Consider the following 15,600-nt stretch of genomic DNA (forward strand, 5'->3'; position numbering starts at 1 on the left):
GGATCGCCACGATCCCGTGACCCTAGCACCAGAGAGGGTCGAGGATGAGAGCACCAGGTCGCCCGCATCAAATCGACGTGGATAGATCGACGCGCTGTCAAGAGCCGCGTCGATTGCGCACCATGGCGGAGGCCAAGTCCGGCGGAGCTCGCCGAAATCGAGCGGCGACGGCGAGGGCGACGCAGGTCGCCAGAGCTCTAGGGTTAGGGTTAGTACACGGGCACGAGGTGGTGGGCGAGTGAGCGACCGCTCGGGTCGGTTGGACCCGAGCTGGTTTAGCCCAACCCACTGGGCCACCCTGACAGGTGGGCCCAGGGGCAAAAATGACTTTTCACAATTCAATAAAAACATGAAACTTTGAAATTCAATTGAAAATTGATAAAAGCTCCTAAAAATAAATTAAAAATATGAAAAAGGATCAGCATAAAATTCTCTATTTAAATAAAATATCAAAGAGAATTTTTGAAGACAATTAAGAATAAGTCCTATTTTAAGGATTTAAATAATGATTTAAATCACACATATTATTTTCAATAATGAAAATAAGTCCATCAATGCAATTGGACTTTCAAAACACCTTGAAAATATTTCAAGGTTGTATTTACCCTAAATCAAGTATCTCCAAGATGTTCTTAGTATTTAACCTCTCACATAAAATTACAACGACATCGGAAGGGGGGAACAAACCCTAAAACTGGAATCATGCATAATTGCTTCTTTAACCATTGCCCTTATCGGACAATGATGCTATTTTTCAGAGACAGAGGACAAGGGTCAGTCCACACCATCCAACTGCAAAACTTTGCAGTGTTCAGGCAAGTTCATCACTTGCTCATGTCATTTGAGTATTTCTATCAAATTACTTGCAAAGTATTATGGTTATTACTATTGCATAAAAAGCAAAACCACTATTTCATAACTATGAATATGACTATGTGGTTGGCAATTGAACCATGGATTGTGTTGATATGGTGGAGGTTCCATTGCAAGGGTTTATATCCATCTAGGATTAAACAACAAATGTCGCCAGTGATTCTTGTGCCGTAATACCCGTGTTAACCATAAGATCCGGAGTGGGACGGAGTAGTCAAAAGTGTTTCCACCTCTCGTTCATCAACGGATGCGCTCTACCGTAGTACACTTGTAATCCAAGGGGGCAAGCGGTGAGGCTGGGGAGTCCTAAGTCCCCACGGCATAGTCCGTAGTACACTTGTCGCCCGAAGGAGCAAGCGGTGAGGCTGGGGAGTCCTAAGTCCCCATGGTATTGCGGTCTATGATGGGTTGCAGCTACCGGCGTAGGAGTGTATGGTAGAGCCCAGCACTGACGTCGTGGTCGGGGTCCACCTTGAAATCTACAGGAATAATGGGACCGGCGTGGACCCAGGGTCGGGGCATGCAACAAAGGGTGGGTGTTCGAGGTAGCGGAGGAACATGATTGGCTAGACCTTATACCGGGCCTCACACCGAAGGAAGTGTGGACGGGAAAGCTGCCCGGTTGGCACCAAGGTTAAGATCTCTTATGGGTAAAGCAACACACCTCTGCAGAGTGTAAAGAACTGTGACCTGTCACTCCCTGTTCCGGGATAAGGAACTGCGAACGCGGCCGGAAAGGAGCTCCATGAAGTTCTAGTAAACCGGTGAAGGCTGACGGACCTAGCTCTTTGGAATAAAAGCAATATCTTGAAGAAATGTTTACCAAAACTTGCATTGGTATTAGACTTTCTGGTCTAATATCGTAGCTAGTGCATTAAACACCTCTTATCTATAATGAACTTGTTGAGTACGCTCGTACTCATACCACTCTTAAATCCCATGCTTAGATTGTCTGAATCGTCTGGAGGAGGACTACGACAACAATGAAGGAGCCGAGATCATCGGCTATGAAGAACCAGACCTCTCTGGAGGTATAGAAGGCGTAGACTACCTCATCGTCTACGGATCCGGGGAGGCTTCCGGAGGAGATCAAGCCTAGAGACATCCAGTAGTAGTAGTAACCGAGCAGCCCGAACTCTTAGTATTTAGCTGCTCGAGGAAATAAATGTATAACTTAATGAGACTCTTATATTGTAAGCTAAGTTGGGTTCGCCTCGAACCCATGAGTATTCCTCTTAGGACCCAAGAGGAGCTCCAAGACGACATGTGTATGATATTTGTAATAATAAATGAATGAGTTATGGACCTGCTATGTTCTGTTGTACTACTCTGAGGGATGTAATATTTGCGGAATGGTACTTCGTGAATGTTATATCAACGACTGGCATACTACAACATGCAGTGGTATGCAGGGTCACCACAGTTTGGGAGAGGGGTGGCCGGCCACTATGGGGTGCGGCCTCCTTGAGGGCTTGTGGTGGCCGGCCCCCTCCCCTTGGCCCCTCATTATATAGGTGGAACCCCCAAGTGTTGGACTACAAGTCTTCGAATAAGACCCCAACCCAAAACCTTCCATGTAGTAGGGAAACCTACCCAAGGTGGGACTCCCACCCAAGTGGGATTCCCACCCTTCCATGAGGGGGGGTGGCCGGCCACCTTAGGTGGAGTCCACCTTGGACTCCCCCTTCTAGGGTTGGCCGGCCATGGGGAGGTGGAGTCCCTCCGGGACTCCTCCTTCCTTAGTGATTCCTTCCAGACTTTTCTAGAACCTTGTAGAACCTTCCGTAAAATCACCGGATCATTTTCAAACTTATAAAATGACTTCCTATATATGAATCTTATTCTCCGGACCATTCCGGAACTCCTCGTGATGTCCGGGATCCTATCCGAGACTTCGAACAATACTTCGAACTCCATTCCATATTCAAGTTCTACCATTTCAACATCAAACCTTAAGTGTGTCACCCTACGGTTCGCGAACTATGTGGACATGGATGAGAACTCTCTCCGACCAATAACCAATAGCGGGATCTGGAGATCCATAATGGCTCCCACATATTCAACGATGGCTTTAGTGATCGAATGAACCATTCACATACGATACCAATTCCCTTTGTCACGCGATATTTTACTTGTCCGAGGTTTGATAATCGGTATCACTCTATACCTTGTTCAACCTCGTCTCCTGACAAGTACTCTTTACTCGTACCGTGGTATGTGTTCTCTTATGAACTTATTCATATGCTTGCAAGACATTTAGACGACATTCCACCGAGAGGGCCCAGAGTATATCTATCCGTCATCGGTATGGACAAATCCCACTGTTGATCCATATGCCTCAACTCATACTTTCCGGATACTTAATCCCACCTTTATAACCACCCATTTACGCAGTGGCATTTGATGTAATCAAAGTACCTTTCCGGTATAAGTGATTTACATGATCTCATGGTCATAAGGACTAGGTAACTATGTATCGAAAGCTTATAGCAAATAACTTAATGACGTGATCTTATGCTACGCTTAATTGGGTGTGTCCATTACATCATTCATATAATGATATAACCTTGTTATTAATAACATCCAATGTTCATGATTATGAAACTAATCATCCATTAATCAACAAGCTAGTTAAGAGGCATACTAGGGACTCTTTGTTGTTTACATATCACACATGTATCAATGTTTCGGTTAACACAATTATAGCATGGTATATAAACATTTATCATAAACATAAAGATATATAATAACCACTTTTATTATTGCCTCTTGGGCATATCTCCAACACCACCATGATGCTGACAAGCAGCAGCGTCGCCACGCCCAACGCCCAGAGTCGCTCCCCCACCGTCCGTCGTAGCCCGCACCACCACCACCGCGTGAGGTGGAGAATGCGCCCCGCCGCCATCGGCACCGTCGGGATTTGCCCGGTTGCGCCCATTAGCGTCGACGGGGGAGGAGGGGAGGGGAGGGGCGACAGTGCTCGTTTTAGGGTTTTGCTCTGCCGCTCGCGGGAGCGGGCATGATGATAGATGAGTGTTCCTCTCAACTCTAAACGTGTTTGCTTCCGGTAAAGAAAAAAAGGAGGATGCCATTATTCTAATGCGTATTGACTACGTTGTAGGAACATCGATAGCGATTGCCACGGAACACCATCCGCTCGAGGAGGAAAGGAATGCAGCCTTTTATGAGACACCAAATTGTCAATAGCCAAAACCACACGCTGACAGTGACATGCGGACTGGGTAGTACCGTATACGTGTATATGTTGTGTACGTGACAAACTAACCAGCCGGTCAAGGCTCATCGTCTCCATCGCCCAACTGCCTGGAGACCAGCGGCGGCCAGATCCAATCTCCACCGGCGTGAGATCTGGGCCCCTCTCCCTCCGCTTGCGGCTCCGGCGGCAGGAGGGGGAGGGGACCTCGTTCCTCCTCCGTTTTGTAGTTAGGGCTTGGCTGCTGTGGTGCGTCGTTGGGGTGGTGGGAGCGGCGCCCGGGCAAATAAATCTGCATCAACTCCACTCCCACACCGGCGGCGACCTTCACGGCGGCGTCTCGGAGTTGTTGGCAACGTGTGCTTGTGGATCTTTCAGGTTGGCAGCTTGGTTTTCTCACCGGTCTTCAGATCTGGCGAGATCTGTTTCTCGACGTGTCACTGGCGCTTGTCGTTGTCCACGACGCGCTGGGGGCCGGGGTGAGGTGGTTCTTCTGGAGCGAAAATGTTGGTCCGGAGGTGGCTGATATGCGGTTCTTCTCCGACTTCGTCGATGGGAGGCGGCGTATCTTTGGTCCAAGACAGCACGGGGACGTCCCCCGGTCGACGTGCCACAGCGACATGTGCCTCGCTGCTTGCAGCAGGCCTGTTCATCGACTCACAAAGCCTCGTTGGCGATGGTGCTTTTTTGGATCTTGCAATGGTGGAGGCTCGGCGTCACTTCTTGCGTTCGTCTCGGCGGCGTTGGAATTGGGCGGCGGCCGCTGGCTACGGTGGTTGCAGGAAACCCTAGGGATCGTTTTGTATTTCTCGATCTTTTAGGATTTTAACTGCAAATTCAGGATAATCATTTTATCCCGATTTGTCTTTTAGTTTCCACATGTGTTGCTTCATGTAACTTGGTTTTCGATTAATGAAATATGTGGTTCTCAAAAAAAACCAGCCGGTCAAGTTGGCAATGAACGGGGGCATATGTCGCCACAATATCCAGCGGTGGTCCAGGTCGCACGTGAAGCGAATATCCGCAAAGCCAAAGCCAAAGCAGTCAGTCAACCAAGCAAACTGAAGCGGGGCGAAGGATCTGCGAAGCTGGAAAGCTACCCGAGAGGATCGGTCGGCCAGCGAAGCTTCTGCTGGGCAGAATCGAATCGCGGGGGGAGATTGCGTGGCGGGCCTTTACGACACTACTAAATCGCGACCAGATCTCCCCGTGTAGATCCTCCCGGCCTCTGCGTTGTACGTACTACAACCCTAACAACCCGATCGCCTGTCATCCTCCGCCTCGGAGCGAATTGTTTAGCCAACCCTCTCAACTCCCAGTCCCAGGGACTTCTTGAGGTCCTTCTACGTTTGGAAAGTTTTTTTCCTCGTTCTCCTCACGTAGGACGCCATGCGACCACTCCTTCCACCCCACATCTCCGCCGACGTGATGGCCGGTCTCCTCTTCTGGAGGGAGGGGATCTCGTTCTTTCATTCTGGGTTAGATTTTAGGTTTATGGTTTATCTGTTATGGTGCTCCGTCGGGGTGGTGGGAGCGGCTACCGAGCGAATAAATCTGGCTCCACTCTATTCCCCTACCGGTGCTGACCTCATGGCGGCGTCTCGGAGTTGATGATATTGTGTGCTTGTTGATCCTTCAGATCGATAACTTGGTCTTCTCGCCTTTCTTGAAATATGGAAGATAGGCAACTTGGTCTTCTCACATTTCTTCAAATATGGCGAGATCTGTTTCTCGGAGTGTCGCTGGCGTTCGTCGTTATCCACAGCGACGCTGAGACCGGGGCGAGGTGGATGTTTTGCAGCGAGGATATTTGTTCGGAGATGGTGGATTTGTCGTTATCCCTCGATTTCGTCGATGAGATATGTCGGATCTTGGTTCAAGATAGCACGGGGATGTTCCCAGTCGACGTGTCACTATGACATGTGCCTCACTGCTTGAAGTGGGCCTATTCATTGACTAACAAAGCCTCACTGGCGATGGTGCTCTTTTGGATCTAGCAATGTTGAAGGCTTGGCGCCTCTTCCAACACGCGTCTAAGAGGTGTTGGAGTTTGGCAGCAGCCGCTAGCTTCGGCAAGCGCAGGCGCTAGGGATAGTTTTCTGCTAAGTTTTCAGGACTTCTCCTAATCTATCTTTTATTTTTCATGTTTTCTATTCATATAATTTAATTTTCTATTAATAAAATACATGGTTACTTTTCTAAAAATCTCATAGTCCTAGGCAGTCGGAGACAAAGGCACAGTTAGAGACACATGTGTGGTGTCACAGTTTGCTCCAGTCCCACGACATTTAGAGATCCAAAAAAAAGGAAATTTTGGTTGTGAATAGTGCAAAATACTATTCAGCCAAAGGTCACACTATTCATAGTAGAACTTATCTTTTTCGTTCTCCAAATGGAGATCTAATTTTGAGCTGAATTATTTTGGAGTTGTAGATACAACTATGTTATCCATTTTTTTAAATAGTTTTCTTGCATTTTGAAACTATAATTTTATAAAGTGATCCTATAATCTCATCTAACGAAAAGATCCTATACAATTCTTTCTAAACACCCCCCTCCACACTTTCTGGGTGGATATCTTTCTGATGGCGGGGAGGCTGCCAGGCGGAGGGGGAGGAGGAGGAGCGACGGCCATGGAGAAATGGAGAAATGGAGAAAGGTGAAAATGTGTGTTGAGTGGTGAGGGGAGTTGTGTGAGGAATTAAGTGGACATCCCATCCCCCAAGCTCTGCAACGCCTGCAAAACAGCACGCCCGCGGTGCTCGGCAGTGCATGTCGAAAAACAGCCGAATCAGTCATTCTTGTCGAGTCAACTTTTGTCCTACTTTAAACATCGTGTTGCGAAAATTTCCATGCGACCTAGCTTTCCAAACAGCCAATTTTTTTTCCACTAAATACAGGAAAATCCTTTTTTTTTAGCAACCAATTGCATCCAATGTGCTGACCACTACAGGAAACGCACAAGATGCCGACGGCCATCTTCCACTGTTGGCACACGGCCCGTTCCGGCCAGGCCAGTAAGCAAGCTATCGGCACATGAAGCTTTGTGCCGACGACAACTGTCCGGCACAGGAAGCTCTGTGTCTGGCAGCCGTTGGCACAATTTCGGCCATTTGGGACAACCTCTTCGTCGTGACGTCTTTGCCGTCGGTAGTTCGAAACAACTTTTTTTTAGTTGAAAAAAAAGGTGTGTCGAACTTCCGATGGCAAAGCCGTTAGCATAGCTATTTTCCATTTTACCACATTAATCATACAAAAATACTAACTAAATCATTATAATGTAGAAAAATACAAATAATATATCAAAATTTGCAGAAAAAATATTTCTTGGAATAATATCAAAATTGAAATATTGCAAATATCTCAAAACAATCTTCTCAGAAATAAGCTATCATGTTCGATATTTCATGGCTTTCAGGCCAAACGACCAATATTATGGCTAGAACTGTAGCATAGTTTTTGATAATGTGCATATATTGTGAACACATATGCATCTTGGGTTGGCGAACAATGTTGCAGCAAGAAGCTTTCCTTTACGTCGCACCAAAAAGCTATTTTTAATTTTCCGAGTCACACAAACCGGGTGTTTTGTGAAGAAAAAACACCAAATGAAAGTTTCACAATTGTACCAGCCCATTTTTCAAAAATATTAGACCACCTTACATGCACAATTTCCCAACCGGTGTATCTTAAACATTTCCATCCACCTCTCGTGAAAAAAGACAAATTCCTGCCAAATCGATAGGAAGTCGGTTAGATTTAAACTACATGTACGTGATCTAATGCTCATGATTTTTTGGAAAAATTATTTTTAGGTTCACAATATGGTATGGATGTCATATTTGCTTTCCTATAATTTTTCTGATCGATTTGGACATATTATTTGTCAAATTCTGATGTATGGATTTAAAGATATTAATTATTCTATATTAAATAGAAAAGGAAAAATATAATTTATTGTTATTTGAATTCAAGATTGATATTATTTATTTATTATTGTTTACATAAGTAATTTTTTGAATTCAAAAAAATAAAGAGCTACGACATCAAGGTATAAAGTTAATAGGATTGATATGGTAGTATTATCAATAATGTGTCAATTCTTTCATGAAAATTCATTCGGAAGGAACATGAAAGTTAAGCGTGCTGGAGCAGTGTGAGGATGGATGACTTACTGGGAAGTTTGACCACAAGTGCAATGTGATCTAAGATTAAGTATGCACTTAGAGTTAAAAATATCCCTTGTGAGAGATTAACGGGTCAAACAATTCAAAAATAAAAAAATGTTGTCGGCACAACCTACTACGCATAACGGCCGTTAATTCCGATGCTGGCGGTTTTGCTATCGGCACAACCTTCTAGGCCGGTGGCCAGACTGTTTGTGCCGAGAATCCAAAGTGCCGATGAGGGTGTGTTGATGGGGGTGTGCCAATAGCCGCTGTCGGCACAACCCTGTGCAGATGGCATTCCTAGGTGTGCCGACGGCTGTCGGCTGTCGGCTGTCGGCATCTTGTGCGTTTCTTATAATGCACGAACACGTCTCAGAGTGAAAGTTCGGAGCGGCAAATAGTATACGAGACTGTATACGAGACTGTTATTCGGGTAGAGAGTGAACTGCTCTGCTAGCTAGCTAATTTAATGTCGATTTCAGGTTCTTATATATCCCAGGTCCACTATCGCAGAAACGGACCCTCCCACCTTCCAAACAAAGGAAAAGGAAAAAAAATACACGATAGATACTATGCCTCAGGTGAAAACTGAAGCCTGAGAAGGATCCAAGTATCGACCTGTCGACTGCTGAATTGCTGATACTCTCGTACGATTTAGCTCTACGAAAGCGTTCATTTTATTCGATCTCGTACTGATTGGAAGCTTAAATTGTTTATGTAGAAATCCTTCTCAAGGCACGTACGTGGGCTCATGGTGCACATTCTCGTGGTACGCACCTCTCCGAGTTAATTACTCCAGCCGGCCAGGCCACCAGCTGCGTTGAATCTCAAGTCGCTTTTAGGCTTCTAGCTAGGTGTGAAAATATTTCAGCTAAAAGAGCTAGGCATGCAAATAGATTAATTGATTATTCAAAGTGTAATTCTGTCCTAAGAATATGTTAGGCACTTAATTACACCGGAGCTAGCGTCAGCAGAGTGGCCTGATCACTATGGGACAAAGTCATGTACGCTGTCAAGATCACCTCGCGATAGACAACGTCTCCATGCCATCCTATTTCTTGCCTTTTTTCCCCCCTCTTAGCTTTGTTTCCACATCCAACCAAAAGGCTAAGAAACAAAACGCAATGCAACCAATTTGTAGTTCAGACCATCAACCTCACACTAGTAGGGAAAACAACCCTACCGCCGATAGACCAAATATGGCTACCGCCGACGCACAGGCACGCGCCATTGATACCATGCCAGCAGTGTACGCCAGCAGTAACAAGCGCAGTGCTAGCGCACCGCGCATGAACACCATGTTTAATAATTCCATAGAAATGATTCGATGGTAAAAACACATTGTAACCTAGCCTGCCGTATAGCTCCATTCCCACCATACAACCCCCTCGCCGCCATCATAGGAGGTTGTCCAATGGTAGTGCGACATCTCGGTCCGTTCCATCTATCTATCCTCCATAACCCAACACTTATCTACCCTGGAGCGCCCGCATAACTACTACCCTACTCTTATGTGGTTTTCCTAGTGTGTCCTTTGGGCCAGGGAGCGCCTTGCGATAGCTTGGCCATCGGCCTTTCTTTGAGGCTTGGGCGTCATGTACTCACTCTTGGGAATGCGCTACGCAAAACAAAAAATCCTAGCGCATAACCGAGATCATAAGCGACCTAGGAGGTTCCACTAGGACTCACCCTCCCATGGTGCGGCCGGCCTAGGAGGGCCCATGCAGCCAAGGGCCATGTCACCGTTATAGTCCTACTCCTCTGAAACCTTCCACGAAGTATTCTGGACATTCCAGTACCTTCCGCGATGTTCCAACATCATTTCGAAGCCTTCCATAAATGTCTCAAACCATTTCAGACACTTTATATTATAATTTGAACATCTCCAAAATAATCTGAGACTCTCTAAACCTCTTCATTCATATCTTTCATTGCACTCACATTCTAAATGTCGCTAAAATTTTAAGTATGACCCTATGGATTCAGATTTATGCGAATGATGAGTGGATTTCATATATTGTTTTAAACATACTTGTTGATTATAAAACCACTCATCTAGCGGTTATTGTGTCTATTATACATGGTTACTTGCTTCCATTCACTTTCATGAGAGTATTGCAAAACTAATTGTTTTATTAAGATTTTGCTACTTTTCCTTGTCTTTGATGTGTGTAGGTGCTATGTGCATTCATGAACAAACCGCAACGAAAAGAGCCAAGAAGAGGCAATATGGGGGAGTTACATGCACCTGGACTTAGCCATATGGAGGGTGGAAAATTGATATTTTTCCATCATCATAAAATGAAGATCCAAGACCATAGTGTTTTATCCCTCGTCCATAGAATTCCAATGAGCCAAAGAACACCCCAATCGAAGTTTGTATGAGGAATTGACAACAAAAATATGGAAAGCATCTGAGCACTTAACGGGAAACAACAAGTCGAATCGTGCTACCATACCAAACTCCGTTGGGTCCAGAACGTCAAACTGAACGTCTTTCGTGAATGGAGTACATGTGGATTCAATTTGGAACTCCCCATGAATGCCCACCTACTTGGAGACGTCAATTTCAGAAGGGGAACCCTAGCCAACTCCATCGTCTTCTCCACACACACATCCACCTCGGAGCCTTGCCGCAGTGCTACCTCCATCATTAGATCTCAACACCACCTAATCATCCAAGGAAGATGAGAAGAAGGCTTGGGACAAGCATGTGATACGTGCACTTTGCATCATCATAATAACAACATATATGACTAGTTTTAATTGTTATTTGCATTATTCATTTTTTTTGCATTATTAGATGATTTATGAGACTTTCCTATAAAGTCCATTGTTTTGATATTTAAATTCTGTGAGGCAGAAAACCTTTTTCTCGTATTTTAATGTTACAAGGACCCTCTGGACTTCAAATCGATTGGGGAAAAATTCCATGGAAGTTTTTCATCGGAACGAAGACCCTGAACATTTGGATTACATGAGGGGAGCCACGAGGCTCAAAAGAGGCCAGGTGGTTCGGTTCGAAGCTAGGAATATGCCACCCCTTTTCACATACCTCTCCATCTCGTGAAAAAAAACATACACCATATTTTCCCTTGAATTTTATGAGGCGGCTGCGGAGGAGGAAACCTTCCTCCACCTTAGGAGTGGCCAGATCATGCTGTCTAGTTGTCACCACCATCATCGTCACTAACTTCTCTTTGGCATAGGGGGAGTATCTACCACACCATCTTCACCAACAACACCATCAACACCATCTCCATCTAAAGATCAACGCCACCCCCTCATAATTTGTGGTAGATGGGACATGATGTCTACGCACGTTTCTATTCTTGTAGATACCGTTGGGCCTCCAAGTGCAGAGCTTTGTAGAACAACAGCAAGTTTCTCTTAAGTGGATCATCCAAGATTTATTGAACTCAGGGAGGTAGAGGTCAAAGATATCCCTCTCAAGCAACCCTACAATTAAGATACAAGAAGTATCTTGTGTCCCCAATACACCCAATACACTTGTCAGATGTATAGGTGCACTAGTTCGGCGAAGAGATAGTAAAATGCAAGTGATATGGATGAATATGAGTGGTAATAATAATCTGAAATAAATATGGCAGCAAGTAAACATGCAGTAAAACAATAAATAAACGGTGATTCGATGTTGGGAAACAAGGCCTAGGGATCATACTTTCACTAGTGGTTACTCTCAACAATGATATCATAAAGGAATATAAATATAAGCACTTCACTATGCTACTCTGAACTACTCTCCGGTTGGATAACGAACACTAATTCACCGCGTAGGTCTGCATAAGCAAACCTTAAAGATGTATTCCCAAGTACTAATGAAACACCCCGCGCAGCACTTTGAGCATTCATAGGAGGTACTAAAACACCACAATTTTATAGAGACATCCAACTCAATTCATAATTCAGTGAACAAGTACTCTGTGAAATATAGCCTAAGAGACTCACACGGTGCACACATCCTCACCTTTACACACGTGGAACAAGGAGTCTCCGGAGATCACATAAGTAAAATCCACTTGAATATCATAACGACATCTAGATTACAAAGCTCATGGTCACATGAAGATCACACCATGGGAGAGAGGGATAAACCACATAGCTACCGGTAGAGCCCTCACCCCGGGGGAGAACTACCCCCTCCTCATCATGGGAGTCAGCAACGGCGATGGAGATGGCAGTGGAGTCGATGGAGATGGCTCTGGGGCAATTCCCCTTCCCGGCAGGGTGCCGGAACAGAGACTTCTATCCCCCGGATCTTCTCTGCGACGACGGTGGAGCTACGGAACTTTTCATGGACGGAGGCTTGTATCTTTCGGGTTTTTGCGTCGGGAGCTTTATATAGGCGGAAGGGCGAGGTCGGTGGAGGCCTGGTGGCCCCAGACCATCCCTAGGCATAGGCCAGGGCCAGGCCGCACCTAGGCATGGTCTGGCCACCCTGTGGCCCTCCTCCGTCTCTTCTCTGGACCCTGTCTTCACTCCGGGAAAATAGGAACTTTGACTTTTGTTTCGTCCAATTCCGAGAATATTTCCTGTACAACTTTTGTGAAATACAAAACAACAAAAATAGAGAACTGGCACTGTGGCATCTTGTCAATAGGTTAGTGCCGGAAAATGTATTAAAGTGCCACAAAGTGTAAAAAAACATATATCAATTGGTGTAAAATAAGCATGGAGCATCCAAAATTATAGATATGTTTGCAACGTATCAACATCCCCAAGCTTAACTCCTGCCCGTCCTCGAGTAGGTAAGTGATAAAAAAATAATTTTTGAGGTGACATGAAGCCAACACAATCTTGATCAAGCATGTAAAGCATTGTGAGCTGGGATCTAATTACTCTAACATAGGCATGATAGATATAATTTAATAGAACTTAGCAACTATCTTACAGCATGAAGAGTAACTCAAACAAAAGATCATGAATAATAGTGCATTGAAAGCAACTGTTTGTTTATGAGCATAAAGAAAACATAGTAAAGTGATACTCAAAATGTTCTTTATGATGTAGCAAAACATAAATGCTAGGAAACCTTCAAAGTTCAAAGGGTGACTAGATACAAGTAATTTAAGAACAAGAAATAGCACAATCATGAATCAATCAATAATAACTTTTGGACTATGCACATTGCACTAAGAATGACAACTATGCTCTCTTAATTGGTGCATAAAGAAGAAGGTGAAGACTCAACATAAAAGTAAAAGAGAGACTCTTTGTAGAGTAAGCAAGATAAACAAGTTTTATAAACCTTCCAAAAAGTGTGGTACTTATTAGTTTCCAGCTCTCATTGTTACTATCATAAGCATCTTGAATGGTTAAAGTTAATGTGAGTCAAAAATTAGCTATATGCTTGCAAATCACAAGTTGAAAATCTCATGCCCCTTGAATACGAGTACCTAAATCTCATGCTACTCAACTTAAGTTCCAAATAAGTTCTTGTCATTGTAAGTATACATGTATCATTGTGAGAACCACCAACGGGTACCTCTTGCCCGATGATATGGAGGTACTCTTGTAGGAGCAATCCCATGCCAAAATGACAAGACAAACAGACAGTGAGCATCTCAACAATCTTTTATTTACTATGGGTATAGCTTTTTATAGCAAATGCTTCATAGAATGCTCACTATGGCTTAGCTGTAAATTTCCACCATGAATGATGCATGGCTTAGATTAGCGGCCCAGGCGTTTCTCTAACTCATATACAAACTCCATGGACTTACATGTTTCTATTTAATTTCGCACCGCTAGGCATCCATAAACAAAAGAACATGACATCAACTAAATATAAGTGTAATGTCGAAAGTGTTCCCCATGAAAGCATGGTTATACTAACTCCCAACTTGTAATTTGCAAACATACAAACTTCATAAGATAAGCACAATGATCAAGTTTATTAAGTGCAAGAAAGTAAATATGCCATCAAGTTCTTGAGAGCTTTACTAACTAATTTTCTCATGCCAAAATTTAATTTGGAAGATAAAAACATGATGAATTACTTGGAATAGAAATAATGCTAATAGGTAGATATGGTGGACACAATTGGCAAACTTTGTTTCATGGTGGTTGGATGCACGAGTAGAGATCATACTCAGCACAGACAAAGGCTAGCAAAAGACTGGGAGCGACCAACTAAGAGAGTAATAATTGCCATAATCATGCATAGCGACAAAACATTATCAATCAAAGCATAAAGTGATATTACAAGTCAAAAACTAAATGATCATAGAGGCTTTAGTTGACTGGTTATAGTCGTAACATGGTGTAAGCATGAGCCAATTCAACCCAATAAAGTATCAAAGGAGAATATCACAATATTATGCTTTTATGATGGAAACAACACATGATTCTTTCAATGACACATTATGCACTCTCAGCAATTTGAGACAAGTCATTCTACAACAATAAATACTAATCATATGATAAGAATAACATCCAACATGACATACCAAAGTCTATTCCATAGTCTAGACAAGCTTCCTTTTGCATCACTATAGATATGAAATATTTTACTCGTATCCAATACCAATACCCCTATTTGAAATAGCTCTCAGAGATGAAATACAATATGGAACAGAGAGTTGATCATACACAAATAAAGAATACTAACGAGCTCTGAACAAGAGTTAAACACACTACTAGAAAAGTAGAACACTCGCAGAACAATAACAACGAAAACTAGAGCGTTCTATGCAATGAAAACAGAGCGTATCTCTCTCCCGTACAAGAATGCTAGGATCCAACTATATGCTACATCAAACAAAATAAAATAAAACTAAAAACAAAAATAAAGACGCTCCAAGAACAACACATAGTGTATGAAGCAATAAAAATATAGCGCATAGAAAGATAACCTGATGCTTTGTTGATGAAGAGGGAATGCCTTGGGCATCCCCAAGCTTTGACACTTGTACCTCTTGGATATTTCTTGGGGTGCAGGGACATTCCCAAGCTTGAGCTTTTGTCCATTCTTCATCTCATTACATCACTCTTCTCTTCGTACACTTGAAAACTTCCTTCGAACAAAACTTCACACAATTCTCTATTAGCAGCATTAGTACAATCAAAATAAACAAATCCACTTAGGTTCAGTTCTAACATATATAAAACATCTATTAAAACATTAACTACTGTAGCAACCTTTTAAAAAGCTCTTTGATCAAAATAACTAAAAAAGAGAGAGATTTAAGAGGCAAATGAAAATAGTGCAGAAATCTGTCAAAACAGAACAGCAGGTAAAGATCAATTTTTTCAAAAATCTTTTGTTGCTCATCTTGAAAAGTGGTCAACTAACGAAAGTTAGATAATAACCTAGGGCAT

The sequence above is a fragment of the Lolium perenne genome, chromosome 3 (genome assembly GCF_019359855.2).
Source record: "Lolium perenne isolate Kyuss_39 chromosome 3, Kyuss_2.0, whole genome shotgun sequence".
In the NCBI taxonomy this organism is placed as follows: Eukaryota; Viridiplantae; Streptophyta; class Magnoliopsida; order Poales; family Poaceae; genus Lolium; species Lolium perenne.